Source organism: Amblyomma americanum, chromosome 9 (genome assembly GCF_052857255.1).
Source record: "Amblyomma americanum isolate KBUSLIRL-KWMA chromosome 9, ASM5285725v1, whole genome shotgun sequence".
Classification (NCBI taxonomy): domain Eukaryota; kingdom Metazoa; phylum Arthropoda; class Arachnida; order Ixodida; family Ixodidae; genus Amblyomma; species Amblyomma americanum.
Genome location: NC_135505.1, coordinates 10,275,401 through 10,289,010, shown reverse-complemented (window position 1 = coordinate 10,289,010; position 13,610 = coordinate 10,275,401). Strand labels below are relative to the sequence as shown.

Sequence of the window (13,610 nt, the reverse complement as noted above, 5' to 3'; positions counted from 1 at the left end):
AAACTTTCGCTCTGCGCGGCCGCTATAGCCGGCATGCACACGAATCCGGCAGGCGTTGCATAATTCCTGCACGCTTCCGACGGTCTCGGGAACTCCCAATTTAAGCTCCACTGCTCTAACACGACCGAAACTTTCGCTCTGCGCGGCCGCTATAGCCGGCATGCACACGAATCCGGCAGGCGTTGCATAATTCCTGAACGCTTCCGACGGTCTCGAGAACTCCCAATTTAAGCTCCACTGCTCTGACACGACCGAAACTTTCGCTCTGCGCGGCCGCTATAGCCGGCATGCACACGAATCCGGCAGGCGTTGCATAATTCCTGCACGCTTCCGACGGTCTCGGGAACTCCCAATTTAAGCTGCACTGCTCTGACACGACCGAAACTTTCGCTCTGCGCGGCCGCTATAGCCGGCATGCACACGAATCCGGCAGGCGTTGCATAATTCCTGCACGCTTCCGACGGTCTCGGGAACTCCCAATTTAAGCTCCACTGCTCTGACACGACCGAAACTTTCGCTCTGCGCGGCCGCTATAGCCGGCATGCACACGAATCCGGGAGGCGTTGCATAATTCCTGCACGCTTCCGACGGTCTCGGGAACTCCCAATTTAAGCTCCACTGCTCTGACACGACAGAAACTTTCGCTCTGCGCGGCCGCTATAGCCGGCATGCACACGAATCCGGCAGGCGTTGCATAATTCCTGCACGCTTCCGACGGTCTCGAGAACTCCCAATTTAAGCTCCACTGCTCTGACACGACCGAAACTTTCGCTCTGCGCGGCCGCTATAGCCGGCATGCACACGAATCCGGCAGGCGTTGCATAATTCCTGCACGCTTCCGACGGTCTCGGGAACTACCAATTTAAGCTGCACTGCTCTGGCGCGACCGAAACTTTCGCTTTGCGCGGCCGCTATAGCCGGCATGCACACGAATCCGGCAGGCGTTGCATAATTCCTGCACGCTTCCGACGGTCTCGGGAACTCCCAATTTAAGCTGCACTGCTCTGGCGCGACCGAAACTTTCGCTTTGCGCGGCCGCTATAGCCGGCATGCACACGAATCCGGCAGGCGTTGCATAATTCCTGCACGCTTCCGACGGTCTCGGGAACTCCCAATTTAAGCTGCACTGCTCTGGCGCGACCGAAACTTTCGCTTTGCGCGGCCGCTATAGCCGGCATGCACACGAATCCGGCAGGCGTTGCATAATTCCTGCACGCTTCCGACGGTCTCGGGAACTCCCAATTTAAGCTGCACTGCTCTGGCGCGACCGAAACTTTCGCTTTGCGCGGCCGCTATAGCCGGCATGCACACGAATCCGGCAGGCGTTGCATAATTCCTGCACGCTTCCGACGGTCTCGGGAACTCCCAATTTAAACCTGAGCCGGTGAGCCGCTAGGAGGTGTACGCATACTGGTGTGGCTTACTTAAAAAAACTGATATTTGAGCTAGTTGGTGCACACTTCTGGGAATAACAGCGCTGAGACGAGGGACAAAGAAAGAAGACAACAGGACCGGCGCTCAGAAGCTCAATTCCCAGAACCTCAATTACTACAGCATTTTAACCACTTTTTAAAATGCAGGAAATTTTGTATGTGCTAGCTTCTTTCGTGGATGGTTATGCAAGATTGCATACATTAGACGAATCGGTGATCTTATAATGTTTTTGTCCGTGCATACCCACTGCGCTCTAACGAGCCTGCAAGGCACTGAGAGTAAAATGATTGTGTTTTACTCGCCTCTGATGTGAGATTGCATAATTGAGACCGGCAAGAAATTGCCACTGTGGCATGAGAGAGAATTCGGGCGGAGCGGGCAGCAGCGCCTCTGCCTAGGCAGCTCTTGGTGGCTCCGAGAGGAGCCGGTAAAAATAATAGCGACAGCGGGTGCTGTCGCTGAAGTCGGCGTTGCAGAGTCGACTTCAATGGGGAGTGCAGATCGGCGACAGCGGCTGCGTGGCGATGGTTTAGAGCGGGTAGCGCCGTGCAATCGCCTCCATCAGCCGCAGAAACGGGTCCTGGCACTTGGTGCGACCGTTGATGGATTGCCACCACTGCCAGAATAGGTGCGACTGCAGCAGGGCCCGGGAGGTCTTCTGCCCGTTCCGCACAAGCTTACGCTTCACCTTCTGCCACGCACTCTCGATCCTCTGAGTGTTGGCCCCTGTGAGCGGGTCGACGAAATTGGTGGTTTGGTTGACTGTGTGCCAGTCTAAGTTTAAGGGAGCTCCGTTCCCGTCTTGCAGGCTGGGGATGCAGTTGTAGGAGGCCCATTCGTCGCTGTAAACAGTGGTGCCTGGCTGGATGTTGGCAGTGTTCGAGCCTATGTAGTGAACGGATACTTTCTCTGAACGCCCGCTTTTTATGTTCTCAGGGGTTGACAAACGACCGGACAAAACAGCGCGTTTTCAACTAATTCCGGAGTGTAAATTTTCTCATTTTCGGTAATATGTCGTGTGATATGTTGAGCACGCAAAAAGAAAAGAAGAAAGTGTAGAAAAAGCAAAAAAAAATTCATGCGAAACAGCACCTGTATTACTCTGTAACTGTAACTGTATCAAGCTGTATCACTCTGTGTCTGCTTTCTCCCAAAACCTCTCAGGTTCTGCGCACTGAAAGTCTTATCGCACACTACTTTTGCTTTCCACCATTTTAGCTTTACGAAAAACGTTATACATGTTTGTAAAAGCCTAACAACGGCAAATGCCTAAGAACGGCATCCGCACACGAAATGAAGAAATATTCTTTTATCAGTCCAATATTGTTTCGGTCCTGTGAGCCTGTCTGTTGCTGTTTTGGTGCTAAACTTTCGGCTCTGAATGCATCACATTTACCACCAGCATCCTGTACAGCACAGCCTGTGGTCAGCAATTTTCCAGACTCGTTATTAACGAGTGTCACATGTGCTCCAATCTTATTTCCTCTGTTTCGTAGTGGTACTGCACCAGGTTTCAAGAAGCATACGGGCGGCTGCGCTTGCGGGTAAATGCCGGCTTTTTCAGGGGCACCCAAAAAAATCTTAGCGTTGTGCGCTTCCCTTTCCGTTTCTTATGATCGTGCTCAGCACTTTTCGCGATGAAAACGCTATATTTATAAGGCGTCCCTTTTCTGTCCGTCAAGTCCTGTCTCTTAGGGCGGTCATATATCGAGGCCCGCCCTAAGCTTGGATTAACCAATGGAGGTAGCCAGAGCCCCTCAAGGTTGGGCCCAACTCTGAGCCCGGGGCTTGGCGAAGAAGAAAAAGAAACACATAAAGAAACATTCTGAAAACCCTCTCCCCGCAAGAGTTCTCGCCCTTATCGCTTGGTACTTTCCCTTTCCCTTCCCCGCCGCACCTGCCCGTCGCCCCTTGAAGGATGACAAATTCTTAAGCTAATTGGCGGGACCACTAATCCGCTGGCTATTCGCAGGACGGAATGCAGAGGCCCGCGACGCTTGGGCGAAGTCGAGAATACCAGCGAAAGAAAAAGAAGGCCCACGCGGAATGTGAGGTGGTTGGCATATTTGCCCAGACGCACAGCTTGGGCAGCACGGGGATACTGCCGTGGAAATGCTGCCCACGACCAAGCGGCGCCACGTGCTCGTTGTGTGCGAATCGCATGCCTTCTTGATGCGCTTAACAGAGCCGGGATTCTTCGGCCCTCAGTCAAGCGACACACACACACACACACACACACACGTGTGTGAGAGAATGGTGAGAAAAGGCTGGGTGAAATTCCTTTCAGCAGGTGGTGTCAGGTGCAGGAGAAGAAGGCAGCAGGAATTCCTTTCTGCATGTGGGGCCAGGTGCCAACCATAACATATATGTATATATAGCTCAGTCTGCGAGTTTTCAGCGTTCATTCGTGTCATCCTGCGCCGCTCCTTTTGGCACTAGCATCAGAGCTATATGGCGAGTGCAAGAATCGACCCATCGGTTGGCGAGGTCCATCTGGCCATCAGAAGCTTCGAGTCGGAGCAAGCGTTCCTCCGGGAACTGAAGCTGACGCCGGAGTCGACCCTTGCTCGACCATCGAACAACCAGCGAGGCCGGCCTGCGACATCGGAGTTTTGGGGTGTCTGCAAGGACCTTGGTTTTAACCCCAAGAGTCCTAGCTGCGAAGGCGAAGTGGTGACTTTTAATGGGAAATCTGCGAAAGGGAAGCGACCCAGCTTCCGCTGCAACAAGTGTAGAAGGCAGCTATCCCAGCTGAACGGCACCGCCGTTTTGCAAGGCGCGCAAGGCGACGGCTCTTTTTTTGCATGCAAAGACCGCCTCGGACGCCCCAATGTCAAGTTGGCAACGAGGGAAATAATATGGATAACATATTGTATGGCGAAGGGCCTCACTTCTACCCAGACACGGGAGCTCGTGTTGAAGGATTTCAAGCTGAGGAACGACGCCAGGAGCGACTGGCGGAACTACATCCGAGAAGTTCTCGAGCAAGAGCTCCAAGCGCGGCCCCCCATGGGAGGAGTCGGCCAGGAGGTGCAGATAGACGAGACACTTTTGCGGGGGAAGCGAAAGGCGAACAGAGGTCGGCTCCTGACCGGCGATGCAGTACCCCCGAGGCACCGCAACAATTACGGTGGTGTGGCCGACAAGGGCCCGTGGGTGTTCGGGATGGTGTGGTCACAGACTGGAGAGCCAAGACTTTTCCAAGTGGAGAAAAGGGACGCCGCAACGTTGGGCCCAATCGTCGCCGCCAACATCATGCCAAGCACCACTGTCTACAGCGACGAATGGGCGCCTACAGCTGCATCCCCAGCCTGCAAGACGGGAACGGAGCTCCCTTAAACTTAGACTGGCACACAGTCAACCACACCACCAATTTCGTCGACCCGCTCACAGGGGCCAACACTCAGAGGATCGAGAGTGCGTGGCAGAAGGTGAAGCGCAAACTTGTGCGGAACGGGCAGAAGACCTCCCGGGCCCTGCTGCAGTCGCACCTATTCTGGCAGTGGTGGCAATCCATCAACGGTCGCACCAAGTGCCAGGACCCGTTTCTGCGGCTGATGGAGGCGATTGCACGGCGCTACCCGCTCTAAACCATCGCCACGCAGCCGCTGTCGCCGATCTGCACTCCCCATTGAAGTCGACTCTGCAACGCCGACTTCAGCGACAGCACCCGCTGTCGCTATTATTTTTACCGGCTCCTCTCGGAGCCACCAAGAGCTGCCTAGGCAGAGGCGCTGCTGCCCGCTCCGCCCGAATTCTCTCTCATGCCACAGTGGCAATTTCTTGCCGGTCTCAATTATGCAATCTCACATCAGAGGCGAGTAAAACACAATCATTTTACTCTCAGTGCCTTGCAGGCTCGTTAGAGCGCAGTGGGTATGCACGGACAAAAACATTATAAGATCACCGATTCGTCTAATGTATGCAATCTTGCATAACCATCCACGAAAGAAGCTAGCACATACAAAATTTCCTGCATTTTAAAAAGTGGTTAAAATGCTGTAGTAATTGAGGTTCTGGGAATTGAGCTTCTGAGCGCCGGTCCTGTTGTCTTCTTTCTTTGTCCCTCGTCTCAGCGCTGTTATTCCCAGAAGTGTGCACCAACTAGCTCAAATATCAGTTTTTTTTAAGTAAGCCACACCAGTATGCGTACACCTCCTAGCGGCTCACCGGCTCAGGTTTAAATTGGGAGTTCCCGAGACTGTCGGAAGCGTGCAGGAATTATGCAACGCCTGCCGGATTCGTGTGCATGCCGGCTATAGCGGCCGCGCAGAGCGAAAGTTTCGGTCGCGTCAGAGCAGTGGAGCTTAAATTGGGAGTTCTCGTGACCGTCGGAAGCGTGCAGGAATTATGCAACGCCTGCCGGATTCGTGTGCATGCCGGCTATAGCGGCCGCGGCGAGCGAAAGTTTCGGTCGTGTCAGAGCAGTGGAGCTTAAATTGGGAGTTCCCGAGACCGTCGGAAGCGTGCAGGAATTATGCAACGCCTGCCGGATTCGTGTGCATGCCGGCTATAGCGGCCGCGCAGAGCGAAAGTTTCGGTCGCGCCAGAGCAGTGCAGCTTAAATTGGGAGTTCCCGAGACCGTCGGAAGCGTGCAGGAATTATGCAACGCCTGCCGGATTTGTGTGCAGCCCGGCTATAGCGGCCGCGCAGAGCGAACGTTTCAGTCGCGCCAGAGCAGTGCAGCTTAAATATTGGAGTTCCCGAGACCGTCGGAAGCGTGCAGGAATAATGCAACGCCTGCCGGATTCGTGTGCATGCCGGCTATAGCGGCCGCGCAGAGCGAAAGTTTCGGTCGCGCCAGAGCAGTGCAGCTTAAATTGGGAGTTCCCGAGACCGTCGGAAGCGTGCAGGAATTATGCAACGCCTGCCGGATTCGTGTGCATGCCGGCTATAGAGGCCGCGCAGAGCGAAAGTTTCGGTCGCGCCAGAGCAGTGCAGCTTAAATTGGGAGTTCCCGAGACCGTCGGAAGCGTGCAGGAATTATGCAACGCCTGCCGGATTCGTGTGCATGCCGGCTATAGCGGCCGCGCAAAGCGAAAGTTTCGGTCGCGCCAGAGCAGTGCAGCTTAAATTGGGAGTTCCAGAGACCGTCGGAAGCGTGCAGGAATTATGCAACGCCTGCCGGATTCGTGTGCATGCCGGCTATAGCGGCCGCGCAAAGCGAAAGTTTCGGTCGCGCCAGAGCAGTGCCGCTTAAATTGGGAGTTCCCGAGACCGTCGGAAGCGTGCAGGAATTATGCAACGCCTGCCGGATTCGTGTGCATGCCGGCTATAGCGGCCGCGCGAAGCGAAAGTTTCGGTCGCGCCAGAGCAGTGCAGCTTAAATTGGGAGTTCCCGAGACCGTCGGAAGCGTGCAGGAATTATGCAACACCTGCCGGATTCGTGTGCATGCCGGCTATAGCGTCCGCGCAAAGCGAAAGTTTCGGTCGCGCCAGAGCAGTGCAGCTTAAATTGGGAGTTCCCGAGACCGTCGGAAGCGTGCAGGAATTATGCAACGCCTGCCGGATTCGTGTGCATGCCGGCTATAGCGGCCGCGCAGAGCGAAAGTTTCGGTCACGCCAGAGCAGTGCAGCTTAAATTGGGAGTTCCCGAGACCGTCGGAAGCGTGCAGGAATTATGCAACGCCTGCCGGATTCGTGTGCATGCCGGCTATAGCGGCCGCGCAGAGCGAAAGTTTCTGTCGCGCCAGAGCAGTGCAGCTTAAATTGGGAGCTCACGAGACCGTCGGAAGCGTGCAGGAATTATGCAACGCCTGCCAGATTCGTGTGCATGCCGGCTATAGCGGCCGCGCAGAGCGAAAGTTTCGGTCGCGCCAGAGCAGTGCAGCTTAAATTGGGAGTTCCCGAGACCGTCGGAAGCGTGCAGGAATTATGCAACGCCTGCCGGATTCGTGTGCATGCCGGCTATAGCGGCCGCGAAAAGCGAAAGTTTCGGTCGCGCCAGAGCAGTGCAGCTTAAATTGGGAGTTCCCAAGACCGTCGGAAGCGTGCAGGAATTATGCAACGCCTGCCGGATTCGTGTGCATGCCGGCTATAGCGGCCGCGCAAAGCGAAAGTTTCGGTCGCGCCAGAGCAGTGCAGCTTAAATTGGGAGTTCCCGAGACCGTCGGAAGCGTGCAGGAATTATGCAACGCCTGCCCAGAGACCGTCGGAAGCGTGCCGGCTATAACGACCGCACCCTTCGCGAAGGGTGCTAGAATTATCGACGGCATCTGAAAGCCCAGCGGCGAACACGCTACAGCGCGCGCCTTACGTAGCGTGAAATACGGTATCTCAAATGGGATGGAGAGGGTGGGAGGGCGTGTGTATGAGGAGGAGGATGGAGAGAAAGTGGCAGCACTGTGTCCGTCGAACTCGTCTGTAGACGTCTAGCGTGCAGTCTGGCAACATTGGTACCGCAGTCTGGCCGCCATTTAAGTTACGCCAGCCGGATCGCTGCCCCAATACCTACAATGTGCGTTTTTATCGTGAAGACATTAATAAACTTCCCCGCTTCAACCGCTGGCTCATTTGCCGTGAAACTGCACACAGAACTTGCGTATTATGGTAACTTTGTTATCGTGGCAAGTTTGACAACGGTACTTACTTAGTTGAGCCGTGCATGATGCGAAAACAAAATCGTCTACGTAGAGATCGGCAACCAAAACCAACAGACGACGCTTTTTCGCTGAAGGGCGGCAGTGGCGCCATCTGTTTTCGGCAGTGAAAAACGTAACCAGAAGGCCGCTCAGAAAGATAAAGCCTCGTTAAATCAGCTGTTCTGATATTTTTTCCCGCTCAGTTAGCCGAAATTGTTGAAGCGCTTCAGTTGAAGCAGACGAAATGGCCGGAACGGCATATTCAAATGGCCCGCGCTCCTTGCAACGCTCACCTCGACGGTTCCGTAGCAACGGTTTCCGCTGCCGAAAACAGATGGCGCCACTGCCGCCCTTCAGGTTTTGGTTGCCGATCTCTACGTAGACGATTACGTTTTCGCATCATGCACGGCTCAACTAAGTAAGTACCGTTCTCAAACTTGCTACGATACAAAAGTTACCATAATACGCAAGCTCTGTGTGCAATTTCACGGCAAATGAGCAAGCGGTTGAGGCGGGGAAATTTTTTTAAGTGTTCACGATAAAAACGCACAACACTGTAGTTGTGCACGAAAAAGCCGCCGCTAGCCGTCATTACTTCCTCTGACACATATGTACCATCGCACGGAGTACGACTTGTAACAGGTATCAGATGGTACGAGTACATGCTACGGGGCAGAGAGCCCGGCACTGCTGCTAAGTCCTGAACGTACTGCAAGCCTACTACACAGCTGACGAGCAGCGTGCCCGCATACTTGGTGCTGTGCAGTGGCGCATTCATTCGCTATCAAGCGCACATGTCCAGGACAGGCCACAACGCAATTCGTAAATGCACCTAACAAATAAAGGTTGTTTCAAATGCGAAACTACAACGCTCGCAATTTCTACTGCCGCGGTGCACGCGCCTGTTTCGCGCGGCCAGAGCGACAAGGTTCCAACGAAAAAGTAGGAAATTTTTCACTACGTCGCGCCACTTGTCGTAGAATTCGCTCAGTCATAGCATGTGAAACTGCTTTAATAATGTGTACTTCGAAAGTGAGGCGCCCACAACACACCATGCTGACCAAGCGACACAAAGCCTGAGCGCGGGAAAGAGCCAGTTGTGGGTTTCAACGCACTGTGCACACTCTTCGTATTCCAAACTTACCGTCGTAAAGGGAGAATAACAGCTGCTGCGCAGCGGTCGTCGGGGTGTCCATACTGGGAAGCTGTCAGGACGGTAGGATACGTTCGTGGACATTCGCTTGCACTTCGCAGGCGAACAGAAACTGTCACCCCTGTTGGGAGCGTTGCGGGCATCGGCTGCTTGGCGGCGCTGTGGTCTGAGATTGTGAATGAGTACAAGTATCTTGGGGTGTGGATAAATAACAGTGTTGAGTATCTGACAGAGCATGAAAAATATGTAATGAATAAAGCTAGTAGGACTGCAGCTGTCATGAAAAATAGGGCACTGTGTCATTACAATAGGTATGAGGTGGTAAGAGGGATCTGGAAAGGGGTGATGGTCCCTAGCTTGACCTTCGGTAATGCGGTCCTGTGTATGAGGCCAGATGTTCAAGCAAGGCTGGAAATTAGGCAACGGGGAGTAGGGAGGTTAGCTTTGGGAGCACATGGCAATACACCAAATCAGGGGGTACAGGGTGATATGGGATGGGCGTCTTTCGAGAGCAGAGAGGCTAGCAGTAAGATAGCATTTGAGGAACGATTGAGAAAGATGGAGGAAAAGCGGTGAGCTAGGAAAGTTTTCAGATACCTGTATATAAAGAATGTTGACACGAAATGGAGAAAGCGAACTAGAAAATTGACAAGCAAATATCTGGACAGCAGTAAGGGGGCAAATCAGCAATTATCGGTTAAGAAAAAGATTAAAGGAACAGAGAGAGCTTTGTGGAAAACAGGGATGCTGACGAAATCGGCACTGGAAACATACCGGACCTTTAAACAGGAAATTGTCAAATGAAATATCTATGATAATTGTAGGGGAAGTTCTTTGTTGTTTGAGGCCAGGACTGGGGTTTTGCGGACTAAGACGTATAGAGTCAGGTACCAGGAGATAGACACTTTGTGCATTGCATGCGGAGAGGAGGAGGAAACGGCTGAACACTTGATACTTTTCTGTAAAGGGCTTCACCCTGCAGTGGAAGGCAGCGGGGCTGACTCACCCAAGGCATTGGGGTTTAGGGATAGTGAAGGGAAAGTGGATTTTAAGAGATTAGAAGTAACCAAGCGAAGGTTATCTGATTGGTGGCTAAAAGCAAGACAGGAGTAAAATTTCACAAGACATGGCTAGATGGCTTGAGCCACCGCCCGATGTAAAGGGTTCAGCCGTATGCATCCATCCATCCATCCATCCATCCATCCATCCATCCATCCATCCATCCATCCATCCATCCATCCATCCATCCATCCATCCATCCATCCATCCATCCATCCATCCATCCATCCATCCATCCATCCATCCATCCATCCATCCATGCATGCATTGCGTGCGGAGAGGAGGAGGAAACGGCTGAACACTTGATACTTTTCTGTAAAGGGCTTCACCGTACAGTGGAAAGCAGCGGGGCTGACATACCCAAGGCATTGGGGTTTAGGGATAGTGAAGGGAAAGTGGATTTTAAGAGGTTAGAAGTAACCAAGCGAAGGTTATCTGATTGGTGGCTGAAAGCAAGACAGGAGTAAAATTTCACAAGACATGGCTAGGTGGCTTGAGCCACCGCGCGATGTAAAGGGTTCAGCCGTATCCATCCATCCATCCATCCATCCATCCATCCATCCATCCATCCATCCATCCATCCATCCATCCATCCATCCATCCATCCATCCATCCATCCATCCATCCATCCATCCATCCATCCATCCATCCATCCATCCATCCATCCATCCATCCGTCAAAGAAAATATCTATGATAATTGTAGGGGAAGTTCTTTGTTGTTTGAGGCCAGGACTGGAGTTTTGCGGACTAAGACGTATAGAGTCAGGTACTAGGAGATAGACACTTTGTGCATTGCGTGCGGAGAGGAGGAGGAAACGGCTCAACACCTGATACTCTCCTGTAAAGGGCGTCACCCTACAGTGGAAGGCAGCGGGGCTGACTTACCCAAGGCTTTGGGGTTTAAGGATAGTGAAGTGAAAGTGGATTTTAAGAGGTTAGAAGTAACCAAGCGAAGGTTATCTGATTGGTGGCTGAAAGCAAGACAGGAGTAAAATTTCACAAGACATGGCTAGGTGGCTTGAGCCACCGCGCGATGTAAAGGGTTCAGCCGTATCCATCCATCCATCCATCCATCCATCCATCCATCCATCCATCCATCCATCCATCCATCCATCCATCCATCCATCCATCCATCCATCCATCCATCCATCCATCCATCCATCCATCCATCCATCCATCCATCCATCCATCGATCGGAGGAAGTAGCCCTTTCCTGCAATTTCCGTCGCTCTCACTGCTCTGAAAAGCACTTGCACATTCGGCTGGCGAGTCTTGCATCCTCCTCAGATCGGGAGCTGCCCCCGCTCCGGTCGCTCTAACTGAGAGAATCGGAGCGACCAGTCGAAAGTACCATTAGTGTCGACAACTTTTTATCACTACTAGAATTTTACCTTAGGTCTACGCTTGTTTCCTTTGAAACAGAAATGTACTTGCAGAGAAGAGGCATTTGCATCGGCTCCTGTGTTGCCCCTGCGTTTTGTAATATATTTTTATCAACTATTGACCGTGCTTTAGCTTCTTCCCTTGACAGTGGCCCAGTCCTGCGAATTTTTAGATAAGTGGACGACTTCCTGGTGGTACTAAAAACTACTAACTCTGCATTGACGCTCCCCAGCACAGTGGAAAGAATCCTTTCCGCTTTTAGACAACAAGGAAAAGGACTGGCTTTTACTCACGAACTACCAGACAACAACAGCTTGCAGTTTTTAGATATTAATATCAAGTTTTCAGATGGGCGAGTGTGTTGGATGTATTCCCCCGAGCAAAAAAGGAACTGCTTCCGTACGCATCAGCGCACTCCAAGACAGTTAAAATGGCTATCGCTTCTCTTTGCCTCGAGTTTGCATTACTTAAGTCGTGTGCTCACATGGCTGAAGCTAGCTTCAACTATCAGATCGAAAGGCTTCAGATGGTTGGCTTCCCGTGTTCTGTCGTTTGCAGCGTAGCAGAGACCCTCCTTCAAAAAATGAAAGGCAAGAAGAAAAAATCCCTTGCTAAGCCGGGATCAAGAAGACCACAAGTGGTCCCCTATATACACCGAGTGGCGCACAGTTTGAAGAAGGTTGCTGGCCGGTTCGACGTTCCTGTCATTTTCTCCGCGCCCAAAAAGCTGAGCGGGTTATGCTCGCGGATCGGCCAGAAGAAAGCCCCGTGCGAAAAGAGGCATGGCAAGCAATTCGTACCCTGTGCTGTTTATGAAATCCCACTGACGTGTGGAAGTGTCTATATAGGCCAGACGGGTCGCTGCATTAACGACAGGGCACGGGAGCATGAGAAAACGTTTGAAAGCGGAGGCGGGTCAAATTTGCCTCCCCATTGTAGAGACTGCAAGTGTGAGCCGGTGCTTAACGGAATAAGGATTCTGGGCAGGAGTCGCGATCAGGTGGCGCGTGAAATACTTGAGGCCTTTATGATAAAAAAGAAAGGAAGCACATGGGTCGGCGACGCCTCGGTATTCCTCCGTATAAATGAAGTTTCCTTCCTAGACAGTTTTTTGTGACGTCATGCTCTGTGCTACTTTTCAGCCTAGCATTTCTAGCGGCCGTCTGCTGTTTGTTTAGGTGGGTTGTTAAATTTTTTTATTCGTTTATCTTTCTTTTTCTGACTGCTTTTGCTTCATATGTTTGACTCTGCTTTTGCTACGATTGTTATTGGTTTTTTACTTTTTATATTTTGTTTTTGGTTTCTGACTGCTTTTGCTTCTCCTGTATGACTCTGCTGTTGCTACGATTGTTTGACACTGCTTTTGCTAAGAGATGGCCATTTTTTCCGTTTTCAATCCCTTTGATCTGTCAGTCTAATCTGCAGTATATAGTCTGTTAACCTGATGTAGCGGCTTTCATACCACGTGCTGGGTTCGAAGTGATAATGAGATGAGTATCATGCTTGAGCGCAACTGTTTAAATATGCCACCTTTCCATAGAATAAACAGTTGGTAGTGTGCGCATGTGGTGTCTCTTTCTTGTCTGCGTCCTGATTTGCGCAGCCGTTCATTTCAGCGCTTCAAAAGCCCCACTCTTGGTTTGAAGAGACCGAACAACGCGCTTACATCTTGAGGAATGAGACCCTTCCGCAAACAGAAGGCGATGTACCTGGCATGGCACGTTGAGCTGACGATGAGGTCCATGCAGGCGTTGACTTGGACAGGTCAAGGAGAAACGTTAAGAAAAGGGCCCTCAGAGCTAGTTAAATATTGTAGAAGAACTTCTTGCTGGGCGAGTTGGTGCATAGCTTTTTGGTATGGCATACGGTGGTGCCATATATGCACAAATTCTCCCACAATATAAAAAAGTGCCCAACAGGCATGGCGTTCCGGTGGTATTTTCGGCCCCAAAAAAGCTCGCTGGGTTATGCTCCAGGATCACCGAGGATGGAACCCCA

The 13,610-nt window shown here is 52.0% G+C and overlaps 1 pseudogene; it reads left to right on the top strand.

The window, feature by feature from the left end:
* Positions 1–3,684: 3,684 nt before the first annotated feature.
* Positions 3,685–5,329, top strand: LOC144104149 (uncharacterized; annotated as a pseudogene).
* The last annotated feature ends 8,281 nt before the right edge of the window (positions 5,330–13,610 follow it).